General features: G+C 44.8%; 1 pseudogene; it reads left to right on the plus strand.

Annotated features, from left to right (window-relative positions):
* Nucleotides 1-493: 493 nt before the first annotated feature.
* The window catches only part of LOC135524979 (DNA-directed RNA polymerase III subunit RPC2-like), a 39256-nt pseudogene continuing 16411 nt past the window's right edge, over nucleotides 494-23338 (plus strand).

Consider the following 23338-nt stretch of genomic DNA (forward strand, 5'->3'; position numbering starts at 1 on the left):
TGTTTGTTTGCGAGATCACCGCTGCGCTCTTTCAGATGTTCCACTACCATAGTCAAGTTACCCTCACCCCTGGGTATGAATGTACAGCAATGGTCACCTATCATTTTGCACGCTCCCCCCTCCCGTGCTAGCAACATGTCAAGCGCTACCCTAATCTGTATGGCCGTGCGGCTTGCTATTCTGTCTTATTATTGAAAATCCTCAAATTTACCAGTGATTCTAAATTATATCCTAATCGATCTAACCATGGGCATTTTCCGATGCTCCATACCAAGGAATTAATATGCGGGTATCTGGAAACCACAGTGAGTCAATTCAGCTCCTCATTAAGTCCTCCCACATACCTGATGTTTTGGGTTTTTCTTGGCTCCAAAAACACGACCCAGATATTGACTGGACTACGGGTTCCATTCTGGGTTGGAGCTCATTTTGCCATTCACACTGCCTAAAGGCGGCACAGCCATCTCCGAAACGTCTGTCTCCAGGATTAAGTATGGCCTCGGATCTCTCGGCCATGCCCGCAGAGTATCATGACCTCCTGGAGGTTTTCAGCAATACTCGTGCTACCTCCCTTCCTCCACACCGTCCTTACGATTGTGCTATTGATCTCCTTCCGGGCACCACACCGTCTGGAGGCCGGCTATATTCCCTGTCCGGTCCTGAGACCAAGGCCATGGATGAGTACATCGAGGACTCACTGGCTGTTGGGAGCATTCGCCCCTTTGCCTCTCCTGCCGGCGCAGGATTCTTCTTTGTGGGAAAGAAGGACAAGACCCTGCGTCCATGTATTTATTACCAGGTCCTCAATGATATTACAATTAAAAATCGGTACCCTCTACCACTCCTCTCCTCAGCTTTTGAACCTCTCCAGGGGGCTACTATCTTTTCAAAATTGGACCTTCGGAATGCCTACCACATTGTGCAGATACGTGAAGGAGACAAGTGGAAGACAGCTTTCAACACTGCCAGTGGACACAATGAGTACCTGGTTATGCCGTTTGGACTCACGCGCCTGCTGTCTTCCAGGCACTGGTTAACGATGTGCTCCGGGACATGTTGAATTGTTTTGTTTTTGTCTACCTCGACGACATTCTTAATTTTCTCTCGTTCTGCCCAGGAACACGTTCTCTATGTTCGACAGGTCATTCAGCACCTTTTGGAGAGGCTGCGAAGTGCGAGTTCCACCACTCAACTATCTCCTTTCTGGGATACATTATTGCTGAGGAGAATGTACAGATGAATTGGGAGAATGAGTGGTGGTGGATTGGCCCCAGCCCACGTCCAAGGTGCAGCTCCAATGGTTTCTGGGTTTTGCAAACTTCTACGGCTGTTTCATTCAGGGATCAGCACCCTGGCTTTTGGGGATCCAAAGCAGAGATTTACTACTGCTCCCATCCTAATCCATCCGGACCCAACTCGTCAGTTTGTGGTGGAGGTTGATGCTTCTGACGTGGGAGTAGGGTCCGTTCTTTCCCAGTGATCCGTCCAGGACCAAAAGCTTCATCCTTGTGCTTTCATGTCCCATCGTCTCAACTCTGCGGAGAGGAATTATGATGTTGGGAACTGGGAATTCCTAGCAGTTAAGATGGCTCTGGAGGAGCGGAGACACTGGCTGAAAGGGGCGGACATCCATTTCTGGTATGGACGGATCATAAGAATTTACAATACCTCCGCATTGCCAATTTCACCATCTCCTATGGCCCAGGGTCAAAAAAAGTGAAGCCAGACGCTCTATCCCGTCTGTACAGTTCCACTGCCACTACCTCTGAATCTGAGACCATCCTCCCTACCTCTTGTTTGGTGGCTTCTGTTGTTTGGGAAATTGAGGCTCTGGTCTGCAAGGCACAGCATTCCCAGTTGGACCATGAGGTGGGGCCGGCTAACCAGCTGTTCGTTCCTGATTCGGTCCGGCCTCAGGTCCTGGAATGGGCTCACTCTTCCAGGCTTACCTCTCGTCCTGGCACTCGTCGAACTCTCTGGCTTTCCTATCCCCCTTTGAATGCTCCATGGGGTATCAGCCCCCACACTTTCCAGAGCAAGAAGTTGAGGTCAACATACCTTCAGTCCAGATGTTTGTCCGCCGCTGTCGGCGTAACTGGAAAATAGCGCCTACTCTTTCTGACATTGTCCTACTAACGGTGCGTTGAACTGTATTCGACCCAGGATGCCCACGATGCTACACAGCTCTAACTGTGTCCTCACAGGGAAGATGGTCATGGAGTACTCCAAACCCAATGAGTACCCTCTGGACCCTGGTAGACAACCTAGCTGAACACCTTACATGGTGGCAACTCTGCTCCTGGAGGTCTGCCTGCAGTATGTGTTACCTGCAGGTAGGCTAGAACAAAAAACATGCACACACGGTGGCCCATCCCTAGTACCCTAGAACGACTGCAGTAATGCCTAGCATCAGAATGCATAGGAGTGTGTGTGTGTGTGTGTGTGTGTGTGTGTGTGTGTGTGTGTACTTGTGTCCTTCTCTCTACATCCACAAGGGTCCACTTCATTATCAAAGGTCAGAAGAAGGTCATTCTGGTCCAGGAGCAGCTATCAAAGAACCACATTATCATAGGGCAGGACAGGATGGGAGCAGTGGGAGCCTCACTCATACCTAGAATGACTTGACCAGATTGTGAGTCTCCCTAGTTAGACTCTAGCTGCAGTTTGGTGTAGATGCTTTGCTCCTATTGATATTTCCATACCTACTTTCTTTCATGATTGATTCATTATATGAATGTTTTCTGATTTCTTGCTTACTTTAGTGCTTTATTATTGTAAGACTGTATTGGCATGTCTGTTTATCAAAACGTTAGTTCACTTGCCACCACACTCAACTCAAACTGCTGTGTAATGTGGTTACACCTGAGTCCACATGAGGGCGCTGTCTGACTAAAATATGCCAACAGAATACAGAAAATGCCAAGCTCTTCCACTACCCTGTTCAGCCTTGCTGTTCAATGTGTTGGTAGTGGAACCCACTTGTGCTACTCATTAAGACCTAATTTGATTATGCAATATAAAAATGAGCTAATCTAATGTTTTAGCTAATTTCAGTATGTGAACATGCTGCATCTATTACCATTATATAACAATTGCTACTAATTTTTGAGCTGAAAATTTGATTGGATTCATTCAAGCAACAGCAGAACACATTTTTTTAAAAAATCCCTACTTTCAGTGAGTTGTCTTAGCTTTCAGTCATCCTCCTTCTGTTAAACATTTGGGCATCTTTATCACTCAATAAGGTTCATATCCGTGACACCTAGATTAAAATTGCTCTATTAACCTGTTGGCAGCAGTAGCATCGTTGATTTCCTCTTGGCCAGCCCTCTCCAAACATGTCCAATGTGGCTAGTAGAAAGAGGAGGAAGGGAAGCGCTACTAAGGTACACAATAGTACATTTTGGTAGATAAAAGGTGCTCTTTGGTAAAAGGGGTAAATTGGTCATCAAAAAGAAAGGAGGACCAAGGCACTCATATAATTAATTAAAATGCCTTTATTAGTATGGCATGTTCAATAGAAACAAAGTTGTTTTTTTTAAACCGACGCGTTTCGGCAGCATGGCCTTCGTCAGGGAGTACAAAAAAAGGAATACAATGTCGTCTTTTGAACAGCTTTTCCAATTAGCCCTAATTAGAAGAAGGAGTGGTTACAAAATTGATTGGACACACCTAGTAAGCAATACATATTTCACATTAAAAGGTGAAATAATGTAGATAAGTTATCATAAAAATACTTCTAACTTGGAGTTGTATCAGAAGACTAAAAGGTAGTTCTAACCTTAAATATGACTGGGAGAAGTGTCAAGAATAAGAAAGCAATATATTCCATAGTACACTAGAACACAGCAAAACATGAACAACAACAGTCTAACCATAGCCGAGGGCATATTAAGCAAAATGTCCACTGGATGACAGCAAATGGACCCATCACAACTCTACAGGAAGGGTGAGAAATCCATATCTTCATTTAAACCAGGGTATTTAGTGGCCTGTAGTTTGTAAATCCAAAAACTTTCCCTTTGGTTTAACTTTTTAAGATGGTCCCCTTTTCTAATAGAGGCCGGAATATGATCAATACCCATAGCTTGTAGGGAGGCAGGGTTGCCATGGTGTAAGGACTTGTAGTGCATTGCCATGGGGTAGTCTTCATTACCTACCCGTATGGCGTACTTGTGTTCCGCTAAGCTAAGTGCTTCTACACCTGCATTGCTTGCTGTTTGGGGTTTTAGGCTGGGTTTCTGTACAGCACTTTGAGATATCAGCTGATGTACGAAGGGCTATATAAATAAATTTGATTTGATTTAAGCGGTCTTGAAGGCGTCACTTTATCCATCCAATGTAGAACACCTTGCACTGTGGACATTCCAATCTATAGATGACATGAGTGGTTTTACAGTTAATGAAATGCTTGACGTAATACTCCATTTTGGAAGCTGTTTCAACAAAATACTTCTTCTGTGCAATATTACTGCAATAGTTGGAATGGTTACATTTAAAGGAGCCCTTGGGTTTGTGGTCATGCCAAGTTTTTTGAGAATCACCCGGAAGATAACTGTGTCCAATGTGGCCTTGTACCATTTAGAGTAATCACCAGTGTGGAGTGTTGGCCTGCCTGGTTTGTTTGCTCTGCCTTCATGCATCCTGGGTGAATTCCTCCTGGCCCTTGCCGCACACTGCAAAGCTGCCAAGCAGCACGGCCCCAGATGCATTGTGGGCCAGCCAGCCCTGTTCCCACAGCTTCGCAATAGCATAAGCAAATGTCAGAGTTCCTGCCTCACCTCTCCCTGACTTCTCTTGTCTGTACCTCTCCCTTTATCTTTTTTCTACCTTTCACTCCGTGTACACCCACATTGCGCCTTCCTCCACCCACTTCCTCACTTCTCCATCTCCTGCCAACCTCTCTTTTCTTCCTCCATCCACCTCTCCCATCCTCTTTGTCACATCACATCCTTTATACCTCTTTCTCCTCCACTTCATCATCATCCATTCACTTATACATCTCCACCATATGTCCTCACCCCTCCAAACTTCCCTGATACCTCCGTCATCCACCTCAATCCTTGCCCTTAAACCACCTCCTCCACGTTTCTCCTCTATTTTGCCCTTATACCTTCCCTCCATCCCTCCCACCCACGCGTAATCTCACTCATACCGCACCCTCTAATAATGTCTTCCTGAGGACTAGGACTGAAGAATAGAATGTATTCTAGCAAGAGGAGATGAGTCTTGCGTTTGGGACACAACCTTTGTCTTGCCTAGTAATTAAAGAATAATCCTCCTCAAGTCATTTCTCAATAGGCCAACATGTCCTTTTTTGATATGTGTTGATGAATGCAATGCCCCAATTTGTCTGGATAAAGACCCTTATTCAGTAGGAGGAACCAGCAATGCATTGACGAGGGCCATATTAGCATCCTAGCAACGGCCGTTGGATCAGATTTGAATGCATGTTGTTGATGCCTTTTCAGTGTTGTTCTCATTATACATTTGATGTTTGATACGTCAAACTATGCCTCAGTAGACATAAAGCCTTAAATAGATATTAGACCAGGGGTGGGCTCCTGGGTGGCGCAGCCGTCTATGGCACTGCATCTCAGTGCTAGAGGTGTCACTACAGACCCATAGAGAGTCGCACAATTGGCCCAGCGCCGTTAGGGTTTGGCCAGGGTAGACGTCATTGTAAATAAGAATGTGTTCTTAATTGACTTGTCTAGTTAAATAAAGGTTCAATTGAAAAAAAAAGTAAAAACTTGAGATTTAGAAATTCAACAGAGGGCGGAGGGCCGCACAGATTTTTTGGGGACTAATTTGTTGGGCCAGGAAAAGGGCATTTATTAAAACATATATAGGTCCATTAGAATTTGTACATAGTGCATTCAGAAAGTATTTACACCCCTTGACTTTTTCCACATTTGCTGTGAACAAAATAGGATTAAAATGTATTTAATTGTAATTTTCTTGTCTACGAGCTACACAAAATACTCTAATGTTGAAGTGGAAGATTTTTGTTGTTGTTTACATCCTTGTTAGTGAGCATTTCTGCTGTGCAAAGATAATCCATCCACCTGACAGGTGTGACATATCAAGAAACTGATTAAACAACATGGACATTACACAGGTGCACCTTGTGCTGGGGACGGTTAATGGCCATTGTGCAGTTTTGTCACACAACACTGCCACAGATGTCTCAAGTTTTGAGGGAGCATGCAATTGGCATGCTGAGTGCAGAAATGTCCACCAAAGCTGTTGCCAGAGAATTGAATGTTAATTTCTCTACCATAAGCTGCCTCATCGTTGTTTTAGAGAATTTGGCAGTACGTTCAACTGGCCTCACAACTGCAAACCACAGACCAACTGCAGCGTAAGCTACGAACAGCGAACACATATGCATTTTATCGATGGAAATTTGAATGCACAAAGATACTATGACAAGATCCTGAGGCCCATTGTCATGCCATTCATCCGCCTCCATCCGCCATCCATCATCTTTCAGCATGATAATGCCGCAAGGGTCTGTACACAATTCCTGGAAGCTGAAAATGTCCCAGTTCTTCAATGGCCTGCATACTCATCAGCCATGTCACCCATTGAGCCCGTTTGGAATGATCTGGATCCAGCAACTTCGCACAGAAATTCAAGAGGAGTGGGACAAGATTCCACAGGCCACAATCAACAGCCTGATCAACTCTATGCGACGGAAATGTGTCGTGCTGCACGAGGAAAATAATATGAAATCCATAGATTAGGGCCTAATGAATTTAGTTAAATTGTCTGATTTCCTTATGAACTATAACTCATTAAAATCTTAGGAATTGTTGCATGTTGCATTTTATATTTTTTGTTTAGTTTATGAAAAATAAAACACTATATCTTGATTAGATAAGTATTCAACCCGCTGAGTCAATACATGTTAGAATCATCTTTGGCAGCAATTCCAGCTGTGAGCTTTCAGGGTAGGTCTCTGGATTGTGCAACATTTGCCCATTATTCTTTAAAAAATTATTCAAGCTCTGTCAAATTGGTAGTTGATCATTGCTAGACAACTATTTTCAGGTCTTGCCATAGATATTCAAGCAGATATAATTCAAAACTGTAACCCAGCCACCACTTTCTTCTTGGTAATTTTTTTATTTAACCTTTATTTAACTAGGCAAGTCAGTTAAGAACAAATTCTTATTGACAATGACGGCCTACCGGGGAACAGTGGGCAAACTGCCTTTTTCCAGGGCAGAACAATAGATTTTTATCCTTGTAAGCTCAGGGATTCAATCCGGCGAACCTTTCGGTTACTGACCTAACGCTCTAACCACTACGCTACCTGCCGCCCCAAAGTAAGCAACTCCAGTGTAGATTTGGACTTGTATTTAAGGTTATTGTGCTGCTGAAAGGTAAATTAATCTTCCAGTCTCTGGTGGAAAGCAAGCTGAACCAGGTATTTTGCTTCCATTCAGTTTGTTTCTTTATCCTGGAAAAACTCCCCAGTCCTTAATGATTACAAGAATATCCATAACGTGATGCAGCCACCAGAATGCTTGAAAATACGGAGAGTGGTACTCCGTAATCAAACCAAATCCAGCTTTATTTATACAGCACATTTCAGACATGGAATGCAACGAAATGTGCTTCACAGGAGAAAACAAATAAACACAAAGAAAATAAAAGCTGAAATATTTACTACACAACAGACATACAACAAAAAAAACTAAAGAATGACAAAAACTTAACGACATAATAGATAAGTAATATGTTGTATTGGATTTGTCCCAAACATAACACCTTGTATTCAGGACAAAAAGTTAATTGCTTTGCCACATTTTTTGCAGTATTACTTTAGCGCCTTGTTGCAAACAGAATGCATGTTTTGGAATAGTGTTTATTCTGTTCAAGCTTACGTCTTTTTACTCTGTCAATTAGGTTTCTATTGTGGAGTAACAATATGCTTGTTGATCCATCCTCAGTTTTCTCCTATCACAGCCATTAAACTCTGTAACTGTTTAAAGTCACCATTGGCCTCATGGTGAAATCCCTGAGTGGTTTCCTTCCTCTACGGCAACTGAGTTAGGAAGGACGCCTGCATCTCTGTAGTGTCTGGGCGTATTGATACACCATCCAAAGGGTAATTAATAACTTGATATTCAATGTCTTTTTTGTTGTTGTTACCATCTACCAATAGGTGCCCTTCATTGCGAGGCATTGGAAAACTTCCCTGGTTTTTGTGGTTGAATCTGTGTTTGAAATACACTGCTCAACTGAGGGACCTTACAATTATCTATATGTGTCGTGGGGTACGGAGTTGAGAGAGTCATTGTAAAATCATGTAAAACACTATTATTGCACACAGAGTGAGTCCATACAACTTATTATGTGACTTGTTAAGCACATTTTTACTCCTGAACTTATTTGGACTTGCCATAATAAAAGGGTTGAATACTTATTGACTCTAGCTTTTCATCTTTTATTATTTTGTAAAAAAAACGTAATTCCACTTTGACATTACGGGATATTGTGTGTGACAAAACATCTCTCAATGCAATCATTTTAAATTCAGGCTGTAACAACAAAATGTGGAAAAAGTCGAGGCGTGTTAATACATTTTGAAGTATGAAGAACATTGACTATATAAAACATTAGGAACACCGGCTCTTTCCATGACAGACTGACCAGGTGAATCCAGTTGGAAGCTATGATCCCTTATTGATGTCACTTGTTAAATCCACTTCAATCAGTGTAGGTGAAGGGGAGGAGACAGGTGAAAGAAAGATTATTAAGCTTAGAGACAATTGAGACATGGATAGTATATGCGTGCCATTCAGAAGGTGAATGGGAAAGAGAAAAGATTTAACTGCCTTTGAACAGGGTATGGTAGTAGGTGCCAGGTGCAGCGGTTTATGTCAAGAACTGCAACGCTGCTGAGTTTTTCACACTCAACAGTTTCCCGTGTGTATCAAGAATGGTCCACCACCCAACGTACATTCAGCCAACTTGAAACAACGATGGGAAGCATTAGAGTCAACATGGGCCAGCATCCCTGTGGAACGCTTTTGACACCTTGTAGAGTCCATGCCCCGATGAGTTGAGACTGTTCAGAGGGCAAAAAAAGGGGGGTGCAACTCAATATTAGAAATGTGTTCCTAATGTTTGGTATACTCAGTGTATATCGAAGGCTACTCACATAACCATGGGTCTATGAACCAAGCGGCGCATTTAGTTAACTACAATTTGTTTTGATTAAACTGTTTATGCAAAATCCACTGCAGGCCGCTTTTCATCAGCCGTAGTCCCCCCCCCTACTATATACTGTAAGTATGTCTATTTAAATGGCAAATATGTTGTTTGTTGAAGCAAATAAGCTTTAGAAATGCCCATGTTCCATTGTACATGCATTTCATAAAGCTTACAAATGGACTTCACATTTACTGTTTTTACATTTGCCATTATTGTAGTGTAAAACACAGGACAGGACATAGTTGAATAGGCTGGCATGGTTGACTCTCCACTGGTCGTCCTCAAGAGCCAATGGTTATAGCCTGCAGGGTGGGTGGTCTAGGAGGACATGCTCAGTCTCACTGGCCATCTCTCTAGAGCTCGACACAGACTATTGCTGACTCAGTGTGACAGTGGTGTGTTTGTGTAGTGTGGGTGTCGGGGGTGGGGCATAAGGGCTGACACATCCCTGGTCGTGGCTTTTGTGAGTCACTTGACCTGCTGCAACTTTGATCCCTCAGAATGTTAACTTGTGTCCTCCTTTTCTTATCGTGATAGTAAACGTGCATCTCACATTTTCATTACTTTAGAATTACGCCTCCGGTTCTTTCTTTTAAAGTTTGTCACTTTGTGAGCTGAGATACGGCTTGCCTGTTTTATATTGCTGGGCAGTTTCAGAGTTTGTACTCATATCCCTCTGCATGTGTGTGTTACCTGGGCTCTGAAATACATTGGGAATAAAGTGCGGCGACAGCGCGTATGAGGAGGGCCCAAGAAGACCAAGATGGAGGACGCTAGAGAGCTTCCCTCATCCTCACTCATGTCCCTGTAAGTGCTATCAGATTGACCACATCAACAACAGTTTTATACACACCTGCCCTGCCCAGTGTGGCATGGGATTTACTATGGACTATCAGCAGTATCAATGAGATAGGTGTTGGTTAAAGCACTGTGCTCACCACACCATCAGATGATTTAGTTTTGTCACCTGTACCCTTACCTACCTACCTATTCTTGACTAATATAAGTGTGTTAACATAGAACCGATTCCATATCATTTAGCTAGCTGGATCAACCCTCTTTATTTTGTACATTGCAGTCAAAAACGTTCCTCATTGGTCCACTTAGGTTTGATCTAGTGACTTCCTACTACTACTGGGGTTGGGGTCAATTCCATGCTAATTCAGGAAGTAAACTGAAATATAAATTCCAATATCCCCCATTGCGTATCTGAGAAATTGTAATTTCAGTTTACTTGCTGAATAGAATTTGAAATGGAATTGACCCCCCTCCCCCCACTTCCACTTCCAGGTGAAGGAGTTTAAATTCCGGGCCAAGTATATTTAGCTGGCGGTGATGGTGTGCAGGGTGATCCTGGCCCAAGGAGAGAACAAGGTGGACGACAGAGACTACCATGGCAACAAGTGACAGTTGCCAACCCAGACATGAAGATCACGTCAGTGACTCAACCCACTCAAGTGACGCACCCCTCCTAGGGACGGCATGAAAGAGCACCAGTAAGCCAGTGACTCAGCCCCTGTAATAGGGTTAGAGGCAGAGAATCCCAGTGGAGAGAGGGGAACTGGCCAGGCAGAGACAGCAAGGGCAGTTCGTTGCTCCAGAGCCTTTCCGTTCACCTTCACACTCCTGGGCCAGACTACACTCAATCATATGACCCACTGAAGAGATGTGTCTTCAGTAAAGACTTAAAAGTTGAGACAGAGTCTGCGTCTCTCACATGGGTAGGCAGACCATTCCATAAAAATGGAGCTCTATAGGAGAAAGCCCTGCCTACAGCTGTTTGCTTAGAAATTCTAGGGACAATTAGGAGGCCTGCGTCTTGTGACCGTAGCGTACATGTAGGTATGTACGGCAGGACCAAATCAGAAAGATAGGTAGGAGCAAGCCCATGTAATGCTTTCTAGGTTAGCAGTAAAATCTTGAAATCAGCCCTTGCCTTAACAGGAAGCTAGTGTAGGGAGGCTAGCAGTAATATGATCAATTTTTTTTGGTTCTAGTCAGGATTCTAGCAGCCGTATTTAGCACTAACTGATGTTTATTTCGTGCTTTATCCGGGGAGCCGGAAAGTAAAGCATTGCAGTAGTCTAACCTAGAAGGGGCCACAGTGTCTCCTGACCCCTCCTGTCCCAGCCCCCAGTATTTATGCTGCAGTAGTTTGTGTCGGGGGGCTAGGGTCAGTTTGTTATATCTGGAGGACTTCTCCTGTCTTATCCGGTGTCCTGTGTGAATTTAAGTATGCTCTCTCTAATTTTCTCTTTCCTCTTTCTTTCTCTCTCTCGGAGGACCTGAGCCCTAGGACCATGCCTCAGGACAACCTGGCCCGATGACTCCTTGCTGTCCCCAGTCCACCTGGCCATACTGCTGCTCCAGTTTCAACTGTTCTGCCTGCGGCTATGGTACCCTGACTTGTTCACCGGACGTGCTACCTGTCCCAGACCTGCTGTTTTCAACTCTTTAGAGACAGCAGGAGTGGTAGAGATACTCTTAATGATCGGCTATGAAAAGCCAACTGACATTTACTCCTAAGGTGCTGACTTGCTGCACCCTCGATAACCACTGTGATTATTATTATTTGACCATTTATGAACATTTGAACATCTTGGCCATGTTCTGTTATAATCTCTACCTGGCACAGCCAGAAGATGACTGGCCACCCCTCATAGCCTGGTTGCTCTCTAGGTTTCTTCCTGGGTTTTGGCCTTTCTAGGGAGTTTTTCCTGGCCACCGTGCTTCTACACCTGCATTGCTTGCTGTTTGAGGTTTTAGGCTGGGTTTCTGTACAGCACTTTGAGATATCAGCTGATGTAAGAAGGGCGATATATACAGTGGGGCAAAAAAGCATTTAGTCAGCCACCAATTGTGCAAGCTCTCCCACTTAAAAAGATGAGAGAGGCCTGTAATTATCATCATAGGTACACTTCAACTATGACAGACAAAATGAGAAAAACAATACAGTAAATCACATTGTAGGATTTTTAATGAATTTATTAGCAAATTTATGGTGGAAAATAAGTATTTGGTCACCTACAAACAAGCAAGATTTCTGGCTCTCACAGACCTGTAACTTCTTATTTAAGAGGCTCCTCTGTCCTCCACTCGTTACCTGTATTAATGGCACCTGTTTGAACTTGTAATCAGTATAAAAGACACCTGTCCAGAACCTCAAACAGTCACACTCCAAACTCCACTATGGCCAAGACCAAAGAGCTGTCAAAGGACACCAGAAACAAAATTGTAGACCTGCACCAGGCTGGGAAGACAGAATCTGCAATAGGTAAGCAGCTTGGTTTGAAGAAATCAACTGTGGGAGCAATTATTAGGAAATGGAAGACATACAGGACCACTGATCTCCCTCGATCTGGGGCTCCACGCAAGATCTCACCCCGTGGGGTCAAAATGATCCCAAGAACGGTGAGCAAAAATCCCAGAACCACACCGGGGGACCTAGTGAATGACCTGCAGAGAGCTGGGACCAAAGTAACAAAGCCTACCATCAGTAACACACTACGCTGCCAGGGACTCAAATCCTGCAGTGCCAGACGTGTCCCCCTGCTTAAGTACATGTCCAGGCCCGACTGAAGTTTGCTAGAGAGCATTTACATTTACATTTACATTTAAGTCATTTAGCAGACGCTCTTATCCAGAGCGACTTACAAATTGGTGAATTCACCTTCTGACATCAGTGGAACAGCCACTTTACAATAGTGCAACTAAATAATTTAGGGGGGGTGAGAAGGATTGCTTTATCCTATCCTAGGTATTCCTTGAAGAGGTGGGGTTTCAGGTGTCTCCGGAAGGTGGTGATTGACTCCGCTGTCCTGGCGTCGTGAGGGAGTTTGTTCCACCATTGGGGGGCCAGAGCAGCAAACAGTTTTGACTGGGATGAGCGGGAACTGTACTTCCTCAGTGGTAGGGAGGCGAGCAGGCCAGAGGTGGATGAACGCAGTGCCCTTGTTTGGGTGTAGGGCCTGATCAGAGCCTGGAGGTACTGCGGTGCCGTTCCCCTCACAGCTCCGTAGGCAAGCACCATGGTCTTGTAGCGGATGCGAGCTTCAACTGGAAGCCAGTGGAGAGAGCGGAGGAGCGGGGTGACGTGAGAGAACTTGGGAAGGTTGAACACCAGACGGGCTGCGGCGTTCTGGATGAGTTGTAGGGGTTTAATGGCACAGGCAGGGAGCCCAGCCAACAGCGAGTTGCAGTAATCCAGACGGGAGATGACAAGTGCCTGGATTAGGACCTGCGCCGCTTCCTGTGTGAGGCAGGGGCGTACTCTGCGGATGTTGTAGAGCATGAACCTACAGGAACGGGCCACCGCCTTGATGTTAGTTGAGAACGACAGGGTGTTGTCCAGGATCACGCCAAGGTTCTTAGCGCTCTGGGAGGAGGAAACAATGGAGTTGTCAACCGTGATGGCGAGATCATGGAACGGGCAGTCCTTCCCGGGAGGAAGAGCAGCTCCGTCTTGCCGAGGTTCAGCTTGAGGTGGTGATCCGTCATCCACACTGATATGTCTGCCAGACATGCAGAGATGCGATTCGCCACCTGGTCATCAGAAGGGGGAAAGGAGAAGATTAATTGTGTGTCGTCTGCATAGCAATGATAGGAGAGACCATGTGAGGTTATGACAGAGCCAAGTGACTTGGTGTATAGCGAGAATAGGAGAGGGCCTAGAACAGAGCCCTGGGGGACACCAGTGGTGAGAGCGCGTGGCGAGGAGACAGATTCTTGCCACGCCACCTGGTAGGAGCGACCTGTCAGGTAGGACGCAATCCAAGCGTGGGCCGCGCCGGAGATGCCCAACTCGGAGAGGGTGGAGAGGAGGATCTGATGGTTCACAGTGTCGAAGGCAGCCGATAGGTCTAGAAGGATGAGAGCAGAGGAGAGAGAGTTAGCTTTAGCAGTGCGGAGCGCCTCCGTGATACAGAGAAGAGCAGTCTCAGTTGAATGACTAGTCTTGAAACCTGACTGATTTGGATCAAGAAGGTCATTCTGAGAGAGATAGCGGGAGAGCTGGCCAAGGACGGCACGTTCAAGAGTTTTGGAGAGAAAAGAAAGAAGGGATACTGGTCTGTAGTTGTTGACATCGGAGGGATCGAGTGTAGGTTTTTTCAGAAGGGGTGCAACTCTCGCTCTCTTGAAGACGGAAGGGACGTAGCCAGCGGTCAGGGATGAGTTGATGAGCGAGGTGAGGTAAGGGAGAAGGATGGATCATTTGGATGATCCAGAAGAAGATTGGGAGAATGTCATATGGTCAGATGAAACCAAAATATAACTTTTTGGTAAAAACTCAACTCGTCGTGTTTGGAGGACAAAGAATGCTGAGTTGCATCCAAAGAACACCATACCTACTGTGGAGCATGGGGGTGGAAACATCATGCTTTAGGGCTGTTTCTCTGCAAGGGGACCAGGACAACTGATCCGTGTAAAGGAAAAAATGAATGGGGCCATGTATCGTGAGATTTTCGAGTGAAAACCTCCTTCCATCAGCAAGGGTATTGAAGATGGAACGTGGCTGGGTCTTTCAGCATGGCAATGATCCCAAACACACCGCCCGGGCAACGAAGGAGTGGCTTCGTAAGAAGCATTTCAAGGTCCTGGAGTGGCCTAGCCAGTCTCCAGATCTCAACCCCATAGAAAATCTTTGGAGGGAGTTGAAAGTCTGTGTTGCCCAGCAACAGCCCCAAAACATCACTGCTCTAGAGGAGATGAGGAATGGGCCAAAATACCAGCAACAGTGTGTGAAACCCTTGTGAAGACTTACAGAAAACGTTTGACCTCTGTCACTGCCAAAAAAGGGTATATAACAAAGTATTGAGATACACTTTTGTTATTGACCAAATACTTATTTTCCACCATAATTTGCAAATAAATTCATTAAAAATCCTACAATGTGATTTTCTCGATTTTTTTTTCTTCTCATTTTGTCTGTCATAGTTGAAGTGTACCTATAATGAAAATTACAGGCCTCTCATCTTTTTAAGTGGGAGAACTTGCACAATTGGTGGCTGACTAAATACTTTTTTGCCCCACTGTATAAATACATTTGATTTGAAGTGTCTGGAGTTGGCTGGACAGGTAGCTCCATCTACGGAATCAGGGTCTGTTTTTCTCTATCCTAACATAACCTTTCTATCCTAATATAACTTCTCTATCCTAATAGTAAAATATTACTCTTGCAAACCTCCTCTGTGTGTGTTTAGTTTACCCCCTCAGTTAGTAGACTCCAGCACATTGTCTATGCAGACTGCACATTGGCCTATAGAGATGCACATTGGGATGTACAGACTTACACTATTTTTTTTATTTTACTAGGCAAGTCAGTTAAGAACATATTCTTATTTTCAATGATGGCCTCAGAACAGTGGGTTAACTGCCCGTTCAGGGGCAGAATGACAGATTTGTACCTTGTCAGCTCGGGGGTTTGAACTTGCAAACTTTCAGTTACTAGTCCAACGCTCTAACCACTAGGCTACCCTGCCGCCCCTATATATACACCCCTTCAAATGAGTGGATTTGGCTATTTCAGTCACTCCTGTTGCTGACAGGTGTATACAATCGAGCACACCACCATAAAATCTCCATAGACAAACATTAGCAGTAAAATGGCCTTACTGAAGAGTTCAGTGACATTCAACATGACACCCATCATAGGATGCCACCTTTCCAACAAGTCAGTTCATCAAATTTCTGCCCTGTCAACTTTAAGTGCTGTTATTGTGAAGTGGAAACAACTCGGAGCAACAACGGCTCAGTTCGAAGTGGTAGGCCACACAAGCTCACAGAATGGGACCTGCGAGTGCTGAAGTGCTCAGTGCGTAACAATCTTCTGTCAGTTGCAACACTCATTACCGAGTTCCAACCTGCCTCTGGAAGCAACGTCAGCACAATAACTGTTGGTCAGGAGCTTCATGAAATGGGTTTCCATGGCCAAGCAGCCACACACAAGCCTAAGATCACCATGTGCAATGCCAAGCGTCAGTTGTAAAACTTGCCGCCATTGGACTCTGGAGCAGTGGAAACGCGTTCTCTGTAGTGATGAATCAAACTTCACAATCTGGGTTTGGCAGATGCCAGGAGAACGCTACCTGCCCAAAAGCATAGTGCCAACTGTAAAGTTTGGTGGAGAAGGAATAATGGTTTGGGCTGTTTTTCATGGTTCAGGCAGGACCAATTAGTTCCAGTGAAGGGAAATCTTAATGCTATAGCATATAAATACATGCCCGACCTCCCTAATACCCTTGCGGCTGAATGGAAGCAAGTCCCCACAGCAAAGTTCCAACATCTAGTGGAAAGCCTTCCCAGAAGAGTGGAGTAGCAAAGGTGGGACCAGCTCCATATTAATGCGCATGATTTTGGAATGAGATGTTCGACTAGCAGGTGTCCACATACTTTTGGTCATGTAGTGTACCAGAGTACATTGGGCAGTGCAAACTTCCTTTTACACATTTCAATCAATCAATTAATCAAATGTATTTATAAAGCCCTTTTTATGTCAGTCCGATGTCACAAAGTCCAAAACAGAAACCCACCCTAAAACCTCAAAAAGCAAGCAATGCAGATGTAGAGCACGGTGCCTAGGAAAAACTCCCTAGAAAGGCAGGAACCTTGGAAGAAACCTAGAGAGGAACAAGGCTCTGAGGGGTGGCCAGTCCTCTTCTAACGGTGCATGTTGGAGATTATAACAGAACATGGCCAAGATGTTCAAACGTTCATAGATGACCAGCAGGGTCAAATAATAAAAATCACACTGGTTGTAGAGGGTGCAACAGGTCAGCACCTCAGGAGTAAATGTAAATGTCATGAGTAAATGTCAGGGTTAGAGACAGCAGGTGCGGTGGAAAGAGAGTTCTAAACAGCAGGTCTGGGACAGGTAGCACGTTTGGTGAACAGGTCAGGGTTCCATAGCAGCAGGCAGAACAGTTTAAGCAGGAGCAGCAGCACGACCAGGTGGACTGGGGACAGCAAGGAGTCATCAGGTCAGGTAGTCCTGAGGCATGGTCCCAGGGCTCAGGTCCTCCGGGAGGGGAGGGAGAGGGTGAGAAAAAGAATTAGAGATAGCATACTTAAATTTGCCTGTACAGACTTCCTTTAACACATTTTCCTGTACAGCCTTCCTCCAGCACAGTGGCCTATAGTGTGCTGCTCCACAGTGTAGATAAGCAGAGCCTGCATGCTCTGGGTCTATCTGCGCAGCACGACTCACTCACTCTGTAATTCAATTAAGATGACTGTCAGCATTTAATGCTAATATTTTAAAGGGGCTGGTTGTGTGACAGTGCTGTACAGGCTCACTGCTGGTGCCCATGGGATGAATGGGTTTTAAAGCTCCCAGGTAGAAGTTGCCTGTATTCACAGATCTTGGTTATTTTACCATCCTCTAATCCCAACCTTAATCTTTAGCGGTGAAACCCCAAATTGACTTTAGATCATGACTTTTAATCCGCTCCTCCTCCCCAGTCAAAACAATGGTCTCTATACACAGTGCTAAATCTCTACGTACTTTGTACTTATCTAAGAACTGATCCCAGGCCGCTGGTAGTTGAGACACTCTGCACCAGCCTCCCCATGCCCTGATCCCAGGCCTGCGCTAGTGGATACAGACTCTACACCAGCCTCCCCATACCCTGATCCCAGGCCTGCGCTAGTGGATACAGACTCTACACCAGCCTCCCCATGTCCTGATCCTAGGCCTGCGCTAGTGGATACAGACTCTACACCAGCCTCCCCATGCCCTGATCCCAGGTCTGTGCTAGTGGATACAGACTCTACACCAGCCTCCCCATGCCCTCACCTGCGTCTTTATTCTCTCCCTCCTTTATTAATACCTTCATTATTTTCCTCCCGCTTTGTTGTTGCTGTTTTGTTTTCCTCATCCTCCCCCCACCCTCATCCCTCCTTCCCCGCCTCGCTCTGTATTCCCGCCTTGACTGGCTTTGTCAGGGGGAGAGATACGCAGCAGCCGCACCAAAATCCCAGGGCCGGGAAGCGGAGGGATTTTTTCCACGCTATGACAAAAGAAAGGCCGCCTTGACTGGAGCGATTGAGCTAATCCTGCAGGCCCCAGGTCTGATAATGTAATTATGGCTGTCTTAAGGCCTTTAATTTCCCCCCATCCCGACCTGCTCTGGCTGAGGAGTGGGGGCGAGATGGGGGTGGAGGGGGGTACAGGGCCTCCTTTCAATAGGGGGCTTATGCACTTAGAACGCCCAGCAATCTCCTCTCTCTCCAATTATGATTCCCTGACATTCAACTAATTGGCCCGGCTGTGCAACGGAAGCTTAATTTCTTTATTATTAATTTTGCCGGTGCTGCTTGTTTGTTTTGATGTATGCAAATGTGTTGGGAGGGTTGGTGGGGGGTTGAGCGAAAGAGAAAGAGAAGAGAGAGGTTCCCCAGTGAAAGCCTTACTGGGTAGAGGAAAGGAGAGAAGAGAGACCTGGGAGAGAGGCCAGGTCAGGCTTATCTCAGGGTTGGCACACCTGGTTATTAAATCTGTCTCTTTGGTCATTTTCTCTGAGCTGATAACAGAGAGGAACAGAACAACTGGCAGCAGAAGCCAAGAGAACTGGGAGAACAGAAGGTTTGATATGACTATCTCTCGGAGTATTGTTGTTTCAGATCTCGTTCGTTGCATCAGATACTCGGTCTGTAACTTCCAGTATTGAGTTTTGATGTTTCCAATGTGTCAGTTTTGCCTTTTAGATCATAATTAATCGGATTGTTATGGACAGGGAGGACCTGATCCTAGATCAGCACTCTTTCTCGGAGACACTTAATAAATATGGGCCCATAGGTTCTGACTGTACTAAGAGCTCAGACACAACAATAGCTTTTGCTGGCCGAGAGTATATAGTAACTTTGAGTGTAATTTGCAAACCAAGCGTGCACCGATTTTACATGTAAAATCACATGACAAATGTTGTCAGTCAGACATCGACAGTGGGTGGTCCCTGAAACATTGTGCAGAATGATCGGCAGACAAACGCTTGATCTACATTTGGTGCAAGCCTTAACACTCTCTCTCCCCCTCTGTTCATTTCGGAGCTGAAGAAGATATCAGACCAGATCATCCACAGGCAGCCCAGTTCGACATAGTCAAATGCACGCGGAGGGACCAGATCACCAACGGCATGGTCAACGCCATCTCCGCCGTGAGTGCTGCCCCTGTATCAAGATCTGGCCCCTTATACCAGACAGAGGATGTGATATCCAAATGGTTTGACATAATGCAAAAGGGGATTTGACCTGTCCCTCTCTCTGTGCCCCCATGGGAACTGGTCCCTGAAGAGGTTTAAGATGGACCATCAGGGTGTGACACAGGTGTTGTCTAGTCTCTCCTTCATCTCGGCTCTGGGCATGATGACCAGGACCTCCTCCCAGTTTAGAGAAGATCAGGAAGGTCAGGGGACCCCACCACCTGCAGCCCTCCCAGTGGGGCATTCTGTGCCCCTCCGACACCCCTGAGGGAGAGGTCAGTCAGTCAGCGAGAGAGGGAGACACATGGACGGACAGATAGACAGGCACATATATACTGTATATATTGGCAAGCACGTACACATAAATGAGTGCCACAAAACCCCATTACATCCATGCTCACACACACTTATAAAATCACTCCTACTGTTTAAAACTAATAGTGGCTTACGAAAGTATTCACCCCCTTGGCATTTTTCCTATTTTGTTGATTTACAACCTAGGATTAAAATAGATTTAGCAGTATGCTTAGGGTCATTGTCCTGCTGGAAGGTGAACCTCCATCCCAGTCTCAAATCACTGAAAGACTGAAACAGGTTTCCCTCGAATTTCCCTGTATTTAGCGCTCCATCATTCCTTCAATTCTGACCAGTTTCCCAATCCCTGCCAATGAAAAACATCCCCACAGCATGATGCTGCCACCACCATGCTTCACTGTAGGGATGTTGTTCTCGGGGGGATGAGAGATGTTGGGTTTGCGCCAGACATAGCATTCTCCAAAAAGCTCAATTTTAGTCTGATCTGGCCAGAGTACCTTCTTCCATATATTTGGGGAGTCTCCCACATTCCTTTTGGCGAACACCAAACGTGTTTGCATATTTTTTTATTTTCTGGCTTTTTTCTGGCCACTCTTCCATAAAGCCCAGCTCGGTGGAGTGGACAGCTTAAAGTGGTCCTATGGACAGATACTCCAGTCTCTGCTGTGGAGTGTTGCAGCTCCTTCAAGGTTATCTTTGGTCTCTTTGTTGCCTCTCAGATTAATGCCCTCCTTGCCTGGTCTGTGACTTTTGGTGGTCAGCCCTCTCTTGGTAGGTTTGTTGTGGTGCCAAATTCTTTCAATTTTTTAATAATGAATTTAATGGTGCTCAGTGGGATGTTCAAAGTTTCTGGTATTTTTTTATAACCCAACCCTGATCTGTACTTCTCCACAACTTTGTCCCTGACCTGTTTGGGGAGCTCCTTGGTCTTCATGGTGCCGCTTGCTTGGTGGTGCCCCTTGTTTAGTGGTGTTGCAGACTCTGGGGCCTTTCAGAACAGGTGTATACAGTTGAAGTCGGAAGTTTACATACACCTTAGCCAAATACATTTAAATTCAATTTTTCACAATTACTGACATTTAATCCTAGTAAAAATGAATTGTCTTGGGTCAGTTAGAATCAAATCAAATCAAAGTTTATTTGTCACGTGCGCCGAATACAACAGGTGTAGACCTTACAGTGAAATGCTTACTTACAGGCTCTAACCAATAGTGCAAAAAAAAAGGTACGTGTGTGTGTGTGTCACCACAGTATTTTAAGAATGTGAAACGTCAGAATAATAGGAGATAATTATTTATTTCAGCTATTATTTCTTTCATCACATTCCCAGTGGGTCAGAAGTTTACATACTAATTGAGTGTATTTGGTAACATGGCCTTTAAATTGTTTAACTTCGGTCAAATGTTTCGGGTGGCTTCCCACAATAAGTCGGGTGAATTTTGGCCCATTCCTCCTGACAGAGCTGGTGTAACTGAGTCAGGTTTGTAGACCTTCTTGCTCGCACATGGTTTTTCAGTTCTGCCTACAAATTCTCTATAGGATTGAGGTCCGGGCGATGGCTACTCTAATACCTTGACTTAAGCCATTTTGCCACAACTTTGGAAGTATGCTTAGGGTCATTGTCCAGTTGGAAGACCCATTTGCGACCAAACTTTAACTTCCTGACTGATGTCTTGAGATGTTGCTTCAATATATCCACATAATTTTCCTACCTCATGATGCCTTCTATTTTGTGAAGTGCACCAGTCCCTCCTGCAGCAAAGCACCCCCACAACACGGTGCTGCCACCCCTGTGCTTCACGGTTGGGATGGTGTTCTTCGGCTTGCAAGCCTCCCCCTTTTTCCTCCAAACATAATGACGGTCATAATGGCCAAACAGTAATATTTTTGTTTCATTAGACCAGAGGACATTTCTCCAAAATGTACCATCTTTGTCCCCATGTGCAGTTGCAAACCGTAGTCTGGCTTTTTTTATGGCGGTTTTGGAGCAGTGGCTTCTTCCTTGCTGAGCGGCCTTTCAGGTTATGTCGATATAGGACTCGTTTTCCTGTGGATATAGATACTTTTGTACCTGTTTCTTCCAGCATCTTCACAAGGTCCTTTGCTGTTGTTCTGGGATTGATTTGCACTTTTCGCACCAAAGTACGTTCATCTCTAGGAGACAGAACGCGTCTCCTTCCTGAGTGGTATGATGGCTGCATGGTCCCATGGTGTTTATACTTGCGTACTATTGTTTGTACAGATGAACGTGGTACCTTCAGGCATTTGGAAATTGCTCCCAAGGATGAACCAGACTTGAGGAGGTCTACAATGTTTTGGGCTGATTTCTTTTGATTTTCCCATGATGTCAAGTAAATAGGCACTGAGTTTGAAGGTAGGCTTTGAAATACATCCACAGGTACACCTCTAATTGACTGAAATTATGTCAGTTATCCTATCAGAAGCTTCTTAAGCCATGACATCATTTTCTGGAATTTTCCAAGTTGTTTAAAGGCACACTCAACTTAGTGTCTGTAAACTTCTGACCCACTGGAATTGTGATACAATGAATTATAAGTGAAATAATCTGTCTGTAAACAATTGTTGGAAACATTGTGTCATGCACAAAGTAGACGTTCTAACCGACTTGCCAAAACTATAGTTTGTTAACAAGAAATTTGTGTAATGGTTGAAAATTGAGTTGTAATGACTCCAACCTAAGTGTATGTAAACTTCTGAATTCAACTGTATATACTGAGATAATGTGACAGATCATGTGACACTTTGATTGCACACAGGTGGACTTTATATAACAAATTAAGTGACTGAAAGTAATTGGTGGCACCAGATCTTATTTAGGGGATTCATAGCAAAGGGGTGAATACATATGCATGCACCACTTTTCTGTTTTTTATATTTCAGAATGTTTTGAAATTAGTTATTTTTCTCATTTCACTTCACCAATTTGGACTATTTTCTGTATGTCCATTGTACGAAATCCAAATAAAAATCAATTTAATTTACAGGTTGTAAGCAACAAAATAGGAAAAACGCCAACGGCGATGAATAATAAGGCACTGTATGTGTTAATATTGAACTGTTGCTCAAACAAGTGCTATTTGTTTTTTGTCCTGGATAACCTTAACCCTAATTCCAGTTCTAGATGGTGTTGTGTATATCAGCTTCTGATCAGTGGTTTTGTCCTGTCGTGTCCTAGACCTGTGGTCTGGTGAAGAACCTGGCCCTGATGACCCACATCACCACAGACATGGAGGATGGCCCCATCGTCAAGCTGGCCTTCAACCTGGGAGTGGTGACCAAACACAGGCACACAGGCACACACCCACACATGCACGCCCAGACATCCAGAGGCATACGCATAAGCACTTGATACACACAACCAGCAGTAGGCTCTCAAGCCAGGTTGCTGGTGGCTCTTCCCTTGTGTTTGATTACTTACAAACTGCTTCTCTTCTTAAAAGCCTTCCTCTGCTTTTCAATACAATGCCACGAAAACATGAAGGGAAAGAACATGGAATGTCCAGTTTACAGAAACAATATGTTGTGCTTCATACAGTGTGTCTGATAAGCTATTAATTTAGTTACTGCTACTAATGTGC

This window comes from Oncorhynchus masou, chromosome 31 (genome assembly GCF_036934945.1).
Source record: "Oncorhynchus masou masou isolate Uvic2021 chromosome 31, UVic_Omas_1.1, whole genome shotgun sequence".
Taxonomy (NCBI): Eukaryota; Metazoa; Chordata; class Actinopteri; order Salmoniformes; family Salmonidae; genus Oncorhynchus; species Oncorhynchus masou.